The 15,260-nt window shown below is 39.1% G+C and overlaps 1 protein-coding gene across 1 annotated transcript in view; it reads right to left on the reverse strand.

The window, feature by feature from the left end:
• NRN1L (neuritin 1 like) overlaps positions 1–15,260 on the reverse strand; it is a 760,092-nt gene that overhangs the window by 8,572 nt on the left and 736,260 nt on the right. The window lies entirely within an intron of this gene.

Below are 15,260 nucleotides of genomic sequence, written 5' to 3' on the forward strand. Positions count from 1 at the left end.
CTTATGTTAAACATGTATCAACAGTGTGCCCTGCTTAGCAGAAAAGAAATGTAAATGCATTATTGTATCTGTTTAAATGTATATATTGTAACAGAAGATACTGGAACAGAAGAGGTTAATCTCAATCCACCTGACTTTGAGAAATAGTAAGAAAATTATATTACTGGGCCTAGGCCATAAAGATGTTACCTCACAGTTTTGAATGAAGCCAGAGACTCAATGTCTGCAAGAATTATGGTTTGTTCATCTCTGTAGGAGTAGAAGTTTGTAATTGTTTTATAACTTCCAGAAGCTGCACCAGATCTGAGCAAAGCTCTTGTCTGTGTATTATTGACATGTAGGTGCTAAATCCTGGCAGATGACCAGATGCATGTGATGTCATTCTGTACGAAAATAATGTTTTACTATTAGGGGAGACTGAAGTCTCAGCTACAGTCTGTTTCTTGGAACCTGACATAGAAGGATCCTTCACCCACTTTATCTTGCCTTGCTCTAGTAAGTGATAGTAATTCTCTAAATGAGATAGGAAAATATACAGAGATTAGTTAAGTACTTTTTTTCTGTAACTGTGTGAATCTATTCAAATGTGCTATTTTAATGCTTCCTATGATTGAAACTCTGGTGTTTACTGTGAACAGATATTTAGTATTTTCATGTTCTTTTCTTTATTTATTATTAAATATATTTAACCTTTTCATTGTGGTTGGTCTTTTTGGAGAATATTTTAATCTATGCGAGTACTTACATATATTTGGTGACAGCTCTAGCTGCTCCTGAAAGCCTTACTGTTGTTCAGACTACCATTTGTATTAATATTAATTTCACTCAGTATAATTGGGTACCCTTGCAAGAGCCTTAGAGTAGCTGGCTTTAGAGTGTCTAGTGGCAGGGATATCTATCTTATAGTCTAGCAGAAGGGGGCACAGCAGGTAAATCTGTGCCAGCCTTTCCCAGGTGTGTGCGTGTGTGTGTGTGTGTGTGTGTGTGTGTGTGTGTGTGTGTGTGTGTGTGTGTGTGTGTGTGGGTGTGTGTGTGAGAGAGTCAGCTACATGAAGCAGGGACACAAAGCACTGGTTTCACAGAGAGGGTGCTGGAGGACTTGGCTTGGACTGTCAGATGAGGACTTAACCCTGTAGCTGTTCTAGTGGGGAGCCCTATTGGGGCCCTAAAGGGAGACAGATATAAATAAATCCAGACCTAGGACTGACTGTCTTCTCTGTGTGCTCTTAAGGGAAATTGTGCTTGATGCAGAGAGGCCTGCATCTGGAAATACTGTGTGTATTCATTTGTATTTCAAGTGAATGTCTCTCTAGAGTGTCAGTGGTGATGATTCAGACTCCTTGATTACTGGCCCAGAGAGGGGATGTCACAGTATTTTACAGAATGTTCTAATGTAATATTAGTTCTTGTATCAATACCAGATCACTATTAATACTGTTTACTATACCTATAAATAATGTATTGTACATGCTGTCGGTTGATATAAAATGCTCAAATCAATGTTTTTTTTTTTCAATAACACACTAAGCATTGTAATCTCACTTTATAAATACTGAATTTGTCTTCATAAGTTCATAACTTTGACCACTGTGTTCTGGTATCATGGCCATCAAGAAACACTGATTCCTCAAGAAATGTTTGATGGACAGTTACAGACTTCTATGTTGTACATTAGCCATAAAATGGGAGCATTAAATATGTTATATGCCAGTATTAATTTACCTCAAATGTACCTGCAGCAGAAAGAAGACTTTAAATATTTACATCTACCCCATAATCTAAGTGGCATAATGATAAAATTATGTTGGTATATTTTTTCTGGACATCTTCTAAATTTGTTAACTGAGTTTTAGTGTAAGTCAAAATATGTTTTTATACTCGATAATACGTGTGATGTAAGTTATACACACCATAACCAAACACTTCTTGTCTCTTGTTGAAAGAATTCTTAATAAATAATCAATTTATTAGTTTTACTACTGATAGCTGTGATATGATGGTAAAAAGATAGATCAGGTGCAGTAGTGATGCCAAGCTTTTTCTAATAATAAGCCTTCAAATAGATGGTAAATGTCTGAATTTTATTTCAGATATACATAATTTTGTACTTATCCAGGCTAAATTTTTGTCCAGTATCCTACGCCCATTTTCAAATCAGACACAAATACGCATTAAGATAATTGGCATCAGACATTTTTGTATTATAAAACCAACTTTACAATCATCTGTATTTTTTGGTCTCAAAAATTGGTGCTCCTTTGAATACTAGAAAAAACAAGATTAAACAGCATTGTGTTCATATGTGATCCTTGGGGAACACCAGATGTTACAGACAGAAAATTTGAATGTGCTTTATGTGTCTTAACACAATGTTGTCTGTCAGTTTACCAATTCATGATCCAGCTAACAATATAATAATTAATGTTAGAGTCAAGTAAATGTTTGTGAATGAAGTAGAATGGCATGCAGTAAAAGGCTTTGGCAAGGTCCAAACAGATCATACTTGGAGACAAACCCATCTCCAAGGCCATTGTTATTTGATAGTAAAAGCATACTAAGGTCAATAGCCTTAACGGTTGATCTGAAGCCTGAGTTATATATTAATTTTACTAGACATCTTTCAAAGCACTTGCCAACCAGAGATGTCAAGTTAAGGGTCTATTATTGCTAATTATATACTTCCTTTCCTTTCTAAGTACAGGGGTAATAATACAAGATAGCTTCCAATTATAAGGTGCAATGCTTTTTTCCAGTAATTTATTAAAAACAAATTGCAAAATGGGTATAAGAACTTCTTTTGCCTTTAGTAAATAGGCACTAGATATCTTATCTGGAACCATAGCTGAATTTTGTTAAACTTGAAGAACGAATTCATAATAACGGAATCTGAAAAAAGAGGACAAGGACCTGAGACAGTTATCTGAACCCAGATCCTAACTTATAGTAGAATAATATTTATTAAACTTATATGATATAATATAAGCATCAGTTAATACAATGTCCTTATCTGAAATATGTTCAATAGAACATGCCCTTGTATCCAATGAGTCAACATATTTGTATTTTTTTTTAATTTATGGATTTACTAATTAATTTAATTTCACAGTTAATATTGGCTGATTTTATTTCTAATTTTAATTTTTTACAAGTTGGGTTTAAAAAATTCTCATTTACATTAGTAGGAAACCTTGTTATGGTTTTGTACTCTCTTTTTTTTTTTCTTTCTCTATAATCTTATGATGGACTTATTACCCTATGTAGGAAATGAATTGTTAACATTTTCCAAATGGATTCATAAGAATAGCTACTCAATAGTTTCTCCAAGGTACAGTACCTATATTCATACTCCGAGAGATTTAATAGATAACATCAGTCTTTGTTAAAAACTTGAGTAAAAAGTTTACAGTAGCCTGACATATAGCATAAGTATTAGCAAGAAAGGATCTGCTTATATTACGTTCAATCTGAAACATTATTATATTATGGTCTGAACAACCCAGCAGACATGTCACTCTTAAATTCTGTATTTTATTTGGAATATTTGTCATAATTAGATCTCAAATATTATTTAACCTCATGTATTACTAGTAACCAGTTGTGCTAGTCCATAAAAAGAAATATTGTTAACAAATTCATTGTCAAAATGTGAGTTAATTGACATGGAGTTTCACTTTAACCCAGGGTAGTTAAAGTCACCCAAAAGTAAAATATTTTCTTATTCTCAATACAGTTTACTAAATTTATCGAGTAATCCCAACACTCCATACAAGACATACTCAGAGTACGATAGCTTAAAACTATGAAAATGTTATTGTGATTAGGATCCAAAATTTTGATAACTGTTCTATAAAACATTACAATTTTTACAAGTTATGAAGGTAAACTTTTGTGGATCCATAAAGTCACTCCTCCATGATTAAACTTTACATGTAGGCATTCATATTAGATAAAGTCTTTTAAATGATAATATGTTGAGCTCCACAGTTTAGTGATAGGAATTATATGAAAACTGTCTTTTGCTATTAGGCCAGTAAGCTCATCAAAGTAAATATTATAGTTCTATCAAACAGTCTGCCACTTTTATCTGGTTTGGTGATTCATCAAATAAAAAAACAATCTTTTCCAGAGTTTTAGTGGCACCATACAGATTAAGATGTAACCCAAGTACTGGTGTCATTCAAAATGGATCCAATGCCTGCCAGCTTGGGATGATATGCTCGACAAGCCACGATGCTTCACTAGGGACGGCTTGCACCTGTCACCCCTGGGCTTTCGGATATTGGCAAAGGCTCTTGCTACCCCCATAGTGCCTTTTTTAGGCAAGGCTCAAAAGACAAACCCACCTCCATAGGTATCACAAGGGATAAGAAACTAAGAGTAATGCTACCCAACGCCAGAAGTCTAAACCTCAAGATGCATGCACTTGAAACTCTCCTTTGCATGGAGAACTACGATATCTGTGCAGTAACAGAAACCTGGTTCAGGGCTCCTGAGAGCACCCCAGCACTACCAGGTTATACCTCATACCATGCTTTTCGGCCCCAAAACTTGGACCGAACCACAAAGGGAGGGGGAGTATCGATATTCATCAAAGATACCCACACCTCCAGGTTGGTAGCAAAGCACGAAGCATCAGAGACTATCCATGTGCAACTAACAGTGGGTAAAACTGCCTTCCAGTTTATAGCCTGCTACAGACCACCCTCCCAAACCCAGGAACCCCACTCGGCCTTCCTGAGAACACTGGAAAATATGAAGGTCTCTCCAAACACCATTATATTGGGTGACTTCAACTACCCAAACATAGACTGGGAGCATTACTCTAGCTCCAACACCCTAGCCCAAAGGTTCCTAGAATTTATAAACTCAAATGCTATGGAACAACTTGTTACCACTCCCACAAGAGGGGAAAACATACTGGACCTGATCATCACCAACATGGGGACTCTATGCTCCAGACCAGAAGTGAATCCCTCACTGGTAAGATCAGACCATAAACAAATCTCACTGGATATTCACATCCCGACTCCACCCCCTGCCCAGAAAACCACAGTGAAAAACTTCTCTAAAGCAAATTTTACACTCCTAAAAACCGAGGTGGAATCCTTCAAAGCCCCCGGGCCTGTGGAAAATATGGCCCAGACCGCAGAATCCTTTATAAACGCATTCTATGAACACCTTCAGGAATGCATGGATCATGCGATCCCAAATAAAACCAAGACCCAATCCACCAAAGGCAGACGTCCTGTCTGGTGGACCCCAGCCATAAACAAACTATACAATAGAAGGAGGAAGCTACTAAATTATAGAGCAAAATCCGAAAAAGAGAAGGCATCACTGATCGGTATTAGCAAAAAACTACGGGCACTCATAAAATTGTCTAAGGCCAGCTTCGAGAGAAAAATTACACAGGACACTAAGGATAATCACAAGGCTTTCTTTAGTTATGTTAGGAACCTGGGTGGTAATTCCCAGATATGCTCAGAATTAGTCCAAAATGACAAAAAATACACCAAACCCACAGACATTGCCAACATCCTAGCTGACAGGTTCAGCGCAAACTTCTCCCCCCCCTCCCCACCAAAAGGGCAAATATCTATCCCAGCAGAGTGCTGCCCCCCTGACATCTCAGATGCTCAGGTAAGAGCCGTCCTCTCCAAAGCAAAAAACACGGCATCAATGGGACCAGATGGTGTCCCAGGCTGTGTCCTACATGAACTCCAAGAAGAGCTAAACCAAAACATAAAACTACTGTTCAATCTCAGCCTTACTACAGGATATGTGCCCAAAGAGTGGTGTACAGCAACAGTGGTCCCTCTCCATAAAGGTGGTGCCTCAAGGGATCCTGGAAACTATCGCCCCATAAGCCTGACTAGCTTGGTCTGCAAAGCTATGGAAAGGATCATCATGGACCTCATAAATAAAGATATTGGGGACCTACAGACACTGTATCCTACCCAGTTTGGCTTTGTTAAGGGCAGATCCTGCCTCTTAAACCTGGTTGATTTCTTTGAAACAGTCACCAAGGCCATTGACGAGGGGAAGGTGGTCCACATAGCCTAGCTGGACCTCGCAAAAGCCTTCGATACAATACCCCACTCGGGCATTATAGATAAGCTCAACAGCTTAAATATAAACCCCTATGTCACTAGATGGATTGTAAATTGGCTCAAGGACAGAACCCACATGGTTAGAATTGCTGTAACCATGTCAGACTCCAAACCAGTTACAAGTGGTGTCCCACAAGGCTCAGTCCTGGGACCTCTCTTGTTCGGTATATATTTCTTGGAGGTACAAGCCAACACGGAAGGACTGTGGCTGACCAAGTTCACAGATGACTGCAAACTGGGCACCATAATCGACTCTCCAGCCGACACAAGCATCCTCCAAAAGGGCCTCATAGAAACAGACAACTGGTGCCAGAGCCATAGCCTCAAGCTAAATGCCAAAAAGTGTATAGTCATCCCCTTTGGCAAAAACAAAGTGCTCACAAATTACCACATAGGTGGTAATCCATTAAGTACAGAAGAAGTAATTAGGGACCTGGGGACCCAAGTTGATAGCAATCTCTCATTTGACAACCACGTGGCCAAAGTGGTTAGAAAAACATTTTATATAGCCCACCAAATCATGAAGGGATTCACATCTAGATCAGGGGAGGTCATCGTGCCTCTTTACTCATCCCTCATCAGGCCCATAATTGAGTACAATGCCCCTTTAGGATGTACCTTACCAGACACCTGCAGCAACTGGAAAGACCCCAAAAGTACCTCACCAAGAGGATCAAAGGGCTCAAACAGATGCCATATGCTGCCTGGTTAAAGAAACTCCAGCTCTACTCAGTGGCATACCGCCTGTTCAGGGGCGATCTGTGCCTGACGTATAAAGCCATGTCCAACCCGGAATTAATGGACATGCTGCACCTCAGAAAATCCAAATCCCATCGAGCTACGTGAACCTCAGCACTGAAATAAATAGGACATGCTGGAGGGACAGATTCATAACCCAGAGGCTCCCTTCACTCTGGAATAAAATCCCAGTCCAGGTTAGGCAGAGTCCCTCATTGACTCTCTTCAAGAGGAATCTTGATGAGTGGATGGGAGATCATAGGTTTACCCCGGGTATCACTTCTGTGTTACTGTTAGACAGAGGCACAGTATACTAACCTCGAAAAAGGGCATAGCAAAATAAATTTAAAATGGGTGGCGAAAGCCAAACACACTCTGGCTAGGCTTATAAATGCCCTAGGGCAGATAGCCTAGTATGAACCTATGAACCTATGAACCTATGAACCTATGAACCATTCATACCATTCTCCAGTCATAAATACAGTCTTCCCAGTAAGTAATAAGAATGTCTCAGATAAGTGGTAATTGTCTTAACTAACTGTAAAAGTTATGTGTTTAGTAAATAAGTAGTCAGTGCACAAGGCTGATGTTATAATTTCACCAAGGATATACTCCGCATTTAAACTTTCTAGATAATCTGTCATATCTAGAATATCATTTTTCATATGTTAAGAAGAGTGTGTCTCAAATCATTAGGCCCTGTATAAACAACAATTATGTCATATCTACATTTTTCTGACATCAGACCTAGTAGGAGACTAGGTACATCAGTCAGTCTCAAGCCCTTTAGGGCTGATATTGTGTGAGTGTTCTTATCTGAACCACAGAATCTGCCAGCCACTGTTTTTAGAATTGAGTCTTCCAAAATTAAAACGTTATTGTCTGTATTACTTAACTTATTATATAGGGTTCATAGGTTCATAGATTAGTACTAGGCTAACTGCCCTTGTGGACCATTTTAAGCCTAGCAATTATCCCATGTAAGAATCAAACCCTGCACCTTGTGTCTATAAGGTAAACACCTCAACCATTACACCAACCTCCCACCTAAATTCAATAAGACAGACTGAAATATCCTGAGTAACCACTGTTTTCACAAACATCACAAATACTTATATCAGGGACATCACCACCTGAGAACTTACAACAAACCGATGTAGCGTTTGTGTCACTTAGTGTTGATTGGGTCCCTTCTATTCCAGTTTAATTACTAGTCGAATTGTTAACTTCTTTACTAGTGGATAAAATATGGAGATCGAGGTCAGTGGACAATATTATTTATTTACTGACATTTGATTACCGGCAACTGGATAAAAGCCCATTTCCAGCCGAGTCTGGAGAGAAAAAATGCAAATTATTACAAAACATTTTAAGAACAATAATTTTACAATCTTCAAAAATAAAACAGAAACATCTGTAAGTAATTGGTAAGTTAGTCTAATACAAATAGGAATTGCAATATAAAATGAGGGAAAAACAAGGTTATGGTATATTTAGACAGAAAGTCAGGGAAGAGAATTAGATAGCAGGAAGGAAGTGAAGAAGGGAGAGTACAGAGGTATAAGGAGAGAAATAGTACTTGTTCACATTTAGAGATATAGTTTATCCTGGTTTTGAGCAAGAACAGAGACAGATTTTAGCTACAAAGTCTTTCAGAGTGGTTTTGAAAGATGGAAGGGAGGATATAGACCTGATGGATACAAGTAAGGAGTTCCAGGCCTTAGCAACCTTGTACATGTACAGACAATGCCCCACAGATTTATTAGGTTTATAGACAGAAAGGAGTTTTTGTCACTGGAATGCAATGACCAGCTGGGAGCATAGTTGTATAGAATGTTTTTTAGTGCTGAAAAGGCAGATGGATGCTGGATAATTTTATAGGTGGTAAGAAGTTGTGTATATGTTAGTTGATGGGGTAATTCTAACCAATTTAGGCTTTTCAGTGCTATACAATGGTGATTCTGAAAGGGATATGTCCTGCAAATTTAGCAGCTTTGTTGCAGCATTGTTCAAGGTTTAATTTTTCTGAAGCCTGGAGGCTAGTAAGGATGGGAGCCCCAGCAAGTAATGGTGAGTGTAGTTTTAGCTGCGTCACTGAGAACGTTTTTGGTTCTGTAAAGCATCCTTAGTTTTGGATGAGTTCTTTTTATGTAATTTTGTATATGCAGGTAGACTGTAAGATTATCATCCACTATCACCCCTAATAGTTTGCTATAATAATTCTCTTCAATGGTTGTATTATAAAGAGAGAGGACTTTAAATTTTGTTTTTTCATGAGAGAGGGATTTGGGGAAAAATTAGTAGTTTGGTCTTTTTTGGGATGAGCATGAGTTACGAGTTATGAAGCCATGTTTTAATTGCTGTTAAAGCTTCCTGATTAAATTTTTGGTTGTACTATGTTGTCAGATATGCAAATGAGAGTGGAATCATCTGCATAGTGTACTGGGGTGGCCTGTTGTATGGAAGTATAGAGGGTGTTGGTGAAAATGTTAAAGAGGAGGGACCAAGGATAGAGCATTGTGGTACACCAGTGATGACTGAGAGGTAAGGAGAGTGCATGGAGTGCCATTTTATTGACTGCTACTTATTGGACAGGTAGCTTTTGAACCACAGAAGGGTGGGCTGACAGAGACCTAGTGAGGACATCTGAAGTAGAAGTTTGCTGTGACAAACTGTGTTGAAGGCTTTAGACAACTCTAGAAATAAGAAAGAAACTAGTTTGTCATTATCTCTAGCTTTATTGACATAATCTACATAGGTGAGAAAGACAGTGCTAGTACTATGAGAAGGATTGGAAGCCAGCTTGTGTAGGGGGACAGGAGATTTTCCTGCAGGAGATAGTCTAGCAATTGTTTCTGAATGCATTTTTCAAGTATTTTGGTGAGGGGATATAAGATTGCTATAGGTCTAAAGTTATTAAAGTCTGTTGAATTTCCTCCTTTGTGCAAAGGGATAATGTGTGACTTTTTCCAGAGAGAGGAAACATGGGATTTCCAGATTGACCTATTTATAAGGATTGAGACAGGATAGGCAATGCTATTGGCTGCTATTTTTAGGTACTCATTTGGAAGGTCTTCAGCTGAAGAAGGGCAAGGTTGAAGTATGTTTAAGTGTAGTTTTATATAGAATGTGAGTACAGGATTGAAGGTGAAAATGAATGTGATATGTGGCTGTTGGGTAGGGTTGGGATTAGACGTTGAGCAATACTTGGTTAGCGATGCTATACTATCTATAAAATAAGAGTTGAACTGTATTACAGTTTTGAGTAGTGAGTTACCGGGAGAGGTGGTAAGGGGTGACGTTTTGGCCTGAATGTATGATTTCTTTAACCAATGTCCAAACTTTTTTGTAGTTATAAAAAATAAATCCAATTACCGCTGAGCAAAGCAATGAAGGGTACCAAGGGGTACAATCTCAAAAAACCTTCCAAGTTCAATTGCTGATGAAAGCTTTTTTGCAGAAACTTTAATTAACTCTTTCATTCGAATAAAAAAATTTGTGAAAAATAACGGTTTCTTCTCCAGGCAACTTTCTATAAGGAACGTTAAAACTGAAACTACTCCACATTTCCTTTTCCGTTACTTTACCCGCCTTGGTCTGTTACGTAACAGACCAAGGCGGGTAAAGTAACGGAAAAGTTTCTGCTAAAAAGCTTTCATCAGCAATTGAACTTGGAAGGTTTTTTGAGATTGTACCCCTTGGTACCCTTCATTGCTTTGCTCAGCGGTAATTGGATTTATTTTTTATTTCTGTATTTTTGCCTTTCCGCTGAGCATTAACTCCGCTGGGTTTGTCTTTATTTTTGATTTTTTGTAGTTATGTTTAGTATTATTCTGAATATTTGCTTTTTAGTACTGTGAGAGCCTTTCTACCCTGGGCCATTAATCAAGGACCCTCAATCCTCATAACTCACTTCAGTGAGAGACAGTCACTAAAAACAGGAATGAATTTACACAGTATTTTCAGATGCAGCTCTCTGCATCAAGCACAATTTCCCAAGAACACACAGGAAACATGCTCCAGACCTGGGATTGGACTTTCTGTCTCTCCAGATCCCAAAGAAGAATCACTTTGGAGCACTGTGTCCCAGTTCCAAGTAGCTGGCACACACACACCTGAGTATTTGATTTTCACACACACACTCCTGGGGAAAGGCTTGTACAGATTTACTAGCTGTACCCCCTTCTGCCCAGACTATAAGGTAACCATGCTGCCACCAGTCATCCACTCTCAGGCTCTTACAAGGGTATCCAATTATACCAAGTAAAATCAATAGTAATCTAAATAGTAGAGTGGAACTAAAGCAGCAAGGCTTTTTGGAGTGGCCATGGCATCACTAAAATAAGTACAAGTACTCTCAAGATGTTAAACGTATTCTCTAAAAGACCAGCTACAATGAGAGGTATAAAATATTTAATAATAAATAATAAAATAAAAAACATGAGAATACTAAATATCTAAGTACAGTAAACACCAGAGTTTCAATCACAAGAGAAATAAAAATAATACAGTTGGACAGATTCAAACAGATGAAGAAAAACAATATGTAACTAAACTCACTGTATTTCTTGACTGTCTAAAGAATAACTGTTTCCTAGCTAACTTAATTAATACTGCAAGGCAAGATTAGATGCTAAGATGTTTACTTCCACAAGGCAAGGTGATGAGCTTCTAAATAAAACTGAACTCAGCTAGTTGACTGTGGTAATTGTCACAGATCTTTTATATCAAGTTCCAAAGAAAACAAAACAACTGCTGTGAGAGTTCCATCCTCTCAGTGCTGGTTATGGAATGACATCACATTTGATCACCTGACTCTGATACAATACACACTCAGAGCTTTGCTAATATCTGTTGCAGTATCTGAAAGCTATAGAACAATTTCAAAAATGTCTAGTCTTTCCCTTCCATAAGTCTTTGTTTAACATAAACATTTAATCAGTTATAATAACACTGTTGATACATTTTTAACACAAGCATCTGTACAAGTCAGTGTGACACAAAATTATTTACAAATCTCCAGCCAACCACACTGGCACGTCATAGATGTACAGCCCTATTCTCCCTGGCACAGATGGCCATACCTCACATCATCATATGTCCCCCCCCCCCCTTTGAAGTCTCAAGCTAGTTTTTCAATTGACCCTGGAAAAAACATTGCTTGAGAGAAATGAGCCTGTCTGGGAACAGATTAACCTATACCCTGTCTTGAGACTCCATCTGCATTTGTATCACTGACCCCACAATGATGCTGTGCTATCATGTCATATGCCTGCAACCCTAGGCTCCACCCTAATAACTTGTCATTTTTTTGGCTGAGTCTAAGTAGCCATGTTAAAGGATTGTGGTCTGTAACCACAGTGAATTTCCTTCCATACAGATAAGACAGAAGTTCCTTTAGTGCCCATACTATGGCTAGGCATTCTTTTTCTACAGCTGCATAACATTCCTCCCTGGGTTAGAGTCTATGGCTGAGAATTACAACTGGGTGCTGTTCTCCCTCTGAGGAAATCTGGCTGAGTACAGCCCTCAACCCATGGTTTGAAGCATCTACCTGCACAACAAATTCTTTGCTGTAATCTGGACTGACTAACACAGGGGGTCCTCCCAAAGCCCCTTTAAGCTTTTGGAATGCCTGCTCGCATGCTGGGGTCTGTACTACCTTATCTGGCCTGTTTTTCCTTGTCAGGTCTGTGAGGGGAGCAGCTATTGTACTATAATTGGGAACAAACTTTCTATAGTACCCAGCTGTCCCCAAGAATGCTCTCACCTGCTTTCTGTTAACATGGGCAGGCCAAGCCTGAATAGCTTCCACTTTAGCAGGTTCTAACCTAATCTTACCACTCCCCACTCTATCTGGCATACCTACCTGACACTTACTGTGCTTAATGGTCAACCCTGCCCTTTGCAGTCTGCCCAGGACCTCTCTCACATGCTGAGGCTTCATCATGTTAACATGGTACAATTTGTGCCCCTGTCTCCTGCCTAGCAGGTTTACCATATAATTAACATCACTAGCCTTCCTTACCATTTTGAAGGGTCCCTCCCACGCTGCCTACAATTTATTGTGTCTGACATAAATGAGCACCATAACCTGCTGTCCCACAGCATAATCTTAGGCTTGAGCATTCCTGTTATACCAGATATTTTTCTGCTGTTGGGCTCCTGTCAGGTTCTCCTGGTTCAAGCCCAGGAGCTCCCTTAGCCTTATCCTGAAGTTTAGTACATATGCCACAACAGACTCCTTGTGAGATTCACACTCACATTCCCACTCATCACAAATCAAATCTAAAGGACCCCTTACTCTTTTCCCACACAGCAACTCAAAGGGGGGGAAACCTGTGGATTCCTGGGGTACCTCTGTGTATGCAAATAATAGTGGGGCAAGTATTTGTTCCATTCTCCCAAGCTGGTCTGAAAATGCCTGTAGCATGGTCTTTACTGTAAGGTTTAACCTCTCCACAAGACCATTAGTTAACTTAAAGTTGAGGGTAGCATGTTGGAAAGAACCGGGAACAGACCTGCCTTGAGTGCAACATCAGTGGAAATAAACCTTATTTTCTTTTTTGTTCCTCAAAGTAGAGTTGAGGGGTGACAGATCTGTGAACAGCACTGCATTAACTGCTGCATGAGCAGGCTCTCTGTGTTGGGATATAAGAATGATTGACATGCATTGTGATGATGGAGAGCAAGGTGACCACTGGTAGCCATCATAACCGAGTAATCATGTATGGATCGGTAGAGAAAAAGATCAAAGAAACCAGAAACTTGCAGCGTAGTGCTTCATGGAATGTGCAGGTGGAGGCAGATGCAAAATGTTTGGGGAGGCTGATATCAGGGGCAGTGAGGTAAATGATAAAACAGTATAGCAAAGCCATTTGTATACTTAGGTCATCAATGCAATAAACACAAACTCAACAACACTCCAGGCTACAGATAACTTCACATAGTGAGAATGATCACCTATATCTCTGCCTTTCCAGCTACAGAAGGAATTAGATCATCAGAGTTCACTGACGATATAGTCAGAAACCCCTTATTCACAATGATAAAGGACCCCAGAAAGAAAGAAATGTGCAGCTTACAGCCTTCTAGACCAGAAACAGTCACATATCAGGAACATCAGCTATGGAGACTGCCATTGTTCACCATATGATAAATATATGTGAGGTTCATTTCTATCCTTATACAATACAACACCTCCTTTGGTGTTTCTTTTGACAATCTTAATACACTTTACAATGCTTGCCTGCAGGATATTCCAACCTAGCATAGCTGGTACACAATTTATTAATTTCTTTAATAAAAAGGAAAGTCCTATAGACATAACTGCCTTTCTTCTGAGTGACTTACTAAAAGTACAATATACAAGTGGAGACAAACTCAAACTCAAACCTGCAGAATGATGATCTTTAACAGGGTCTAACCTAACATTCTGCTACACTGTAGCTTACTGTATCAAAAGGCAAGTGCCCTGACACCATGTAGATCTATGTCATAATGCCAAAATCACCAAAATAGACATGCTCTGCACATGCTCCAGGGATTACCCTGGAGCACACTAAAAGGCAAGTGCCCTGACACCCTGTAGATCTATGTCATAATGCCAAAATCACCAAAATCGACATGCTCTGCACATGCTCCAGGGATTACCCTGGAGCACACTAAAAGAACAGCAACTGTTTTTGCAGGTGGACAAGCGCCCCTGCACCACTCACAACACTGCTAACTATATATACAAACTCCAAGATCACATAAATCCCAGAGTAAAGGAAATATTCCCCTACTTGGACATTGTCAATCTCACACACCTGTTGATCACCTGTCTTTGTTGACTAAATGGTGCCACTCTAAAGGATGTCGGAGCACTTGCTATTTGCTCCAGTGCTCTGCTGGATTCTTTTTCATTTACCACACACATACCTTTGTAAATTAAAATCAGTGAAGACCAAGATTTCTTGTACTGACACCTGCCAACAAACTTACACCCCCCTTTTGTTTTCTTCCTTGAATAACATATGCAGACTACAGTTTCTCTCACTGCATCTATTGTTGCATTGGAACTCAGGGCCACCTTCTTCTGCAGGCTTCTTCACTTAATACTGTGGGATCATACCTCTCAACTGTACAGATTTTTACAGAATGTCCAGATTTTTGTCTGATATTTTTTATCCATTTTTCATAAAATTGTAATTTTCTGGCAAATTAGTGGCAAATCATTAAAGACTGAAGTTAGAAAATAACGACAAACATTTGAGTTTCAGGCTTCATACTCTTCAGAAAACTCATGCTAATGCGAAACCTGCTACCCTATCAACTTTCTAATGTTGTGCTTGTAAGAGCAACATTTAAAAACTGTCCCTATTTTTGGGCCTTTGTCCCACATTTATTTATGGCTTTGTCCAGATATCT

This window comes from Protopterus annectens, chromosome 8.part1 (genome assembly GCF_019279795.1).
Source record: "Protopterus annectens isolate FY-2018-M chromosome 8.part1, PAN1.0, whole genome shotgun sequence".
Classification (NCBI taxonomy): Eukaryota; Metazoa; Chordata; order Ceratodontiformes; family Protopteridae; genus Protopterus; species Protopterus annectens.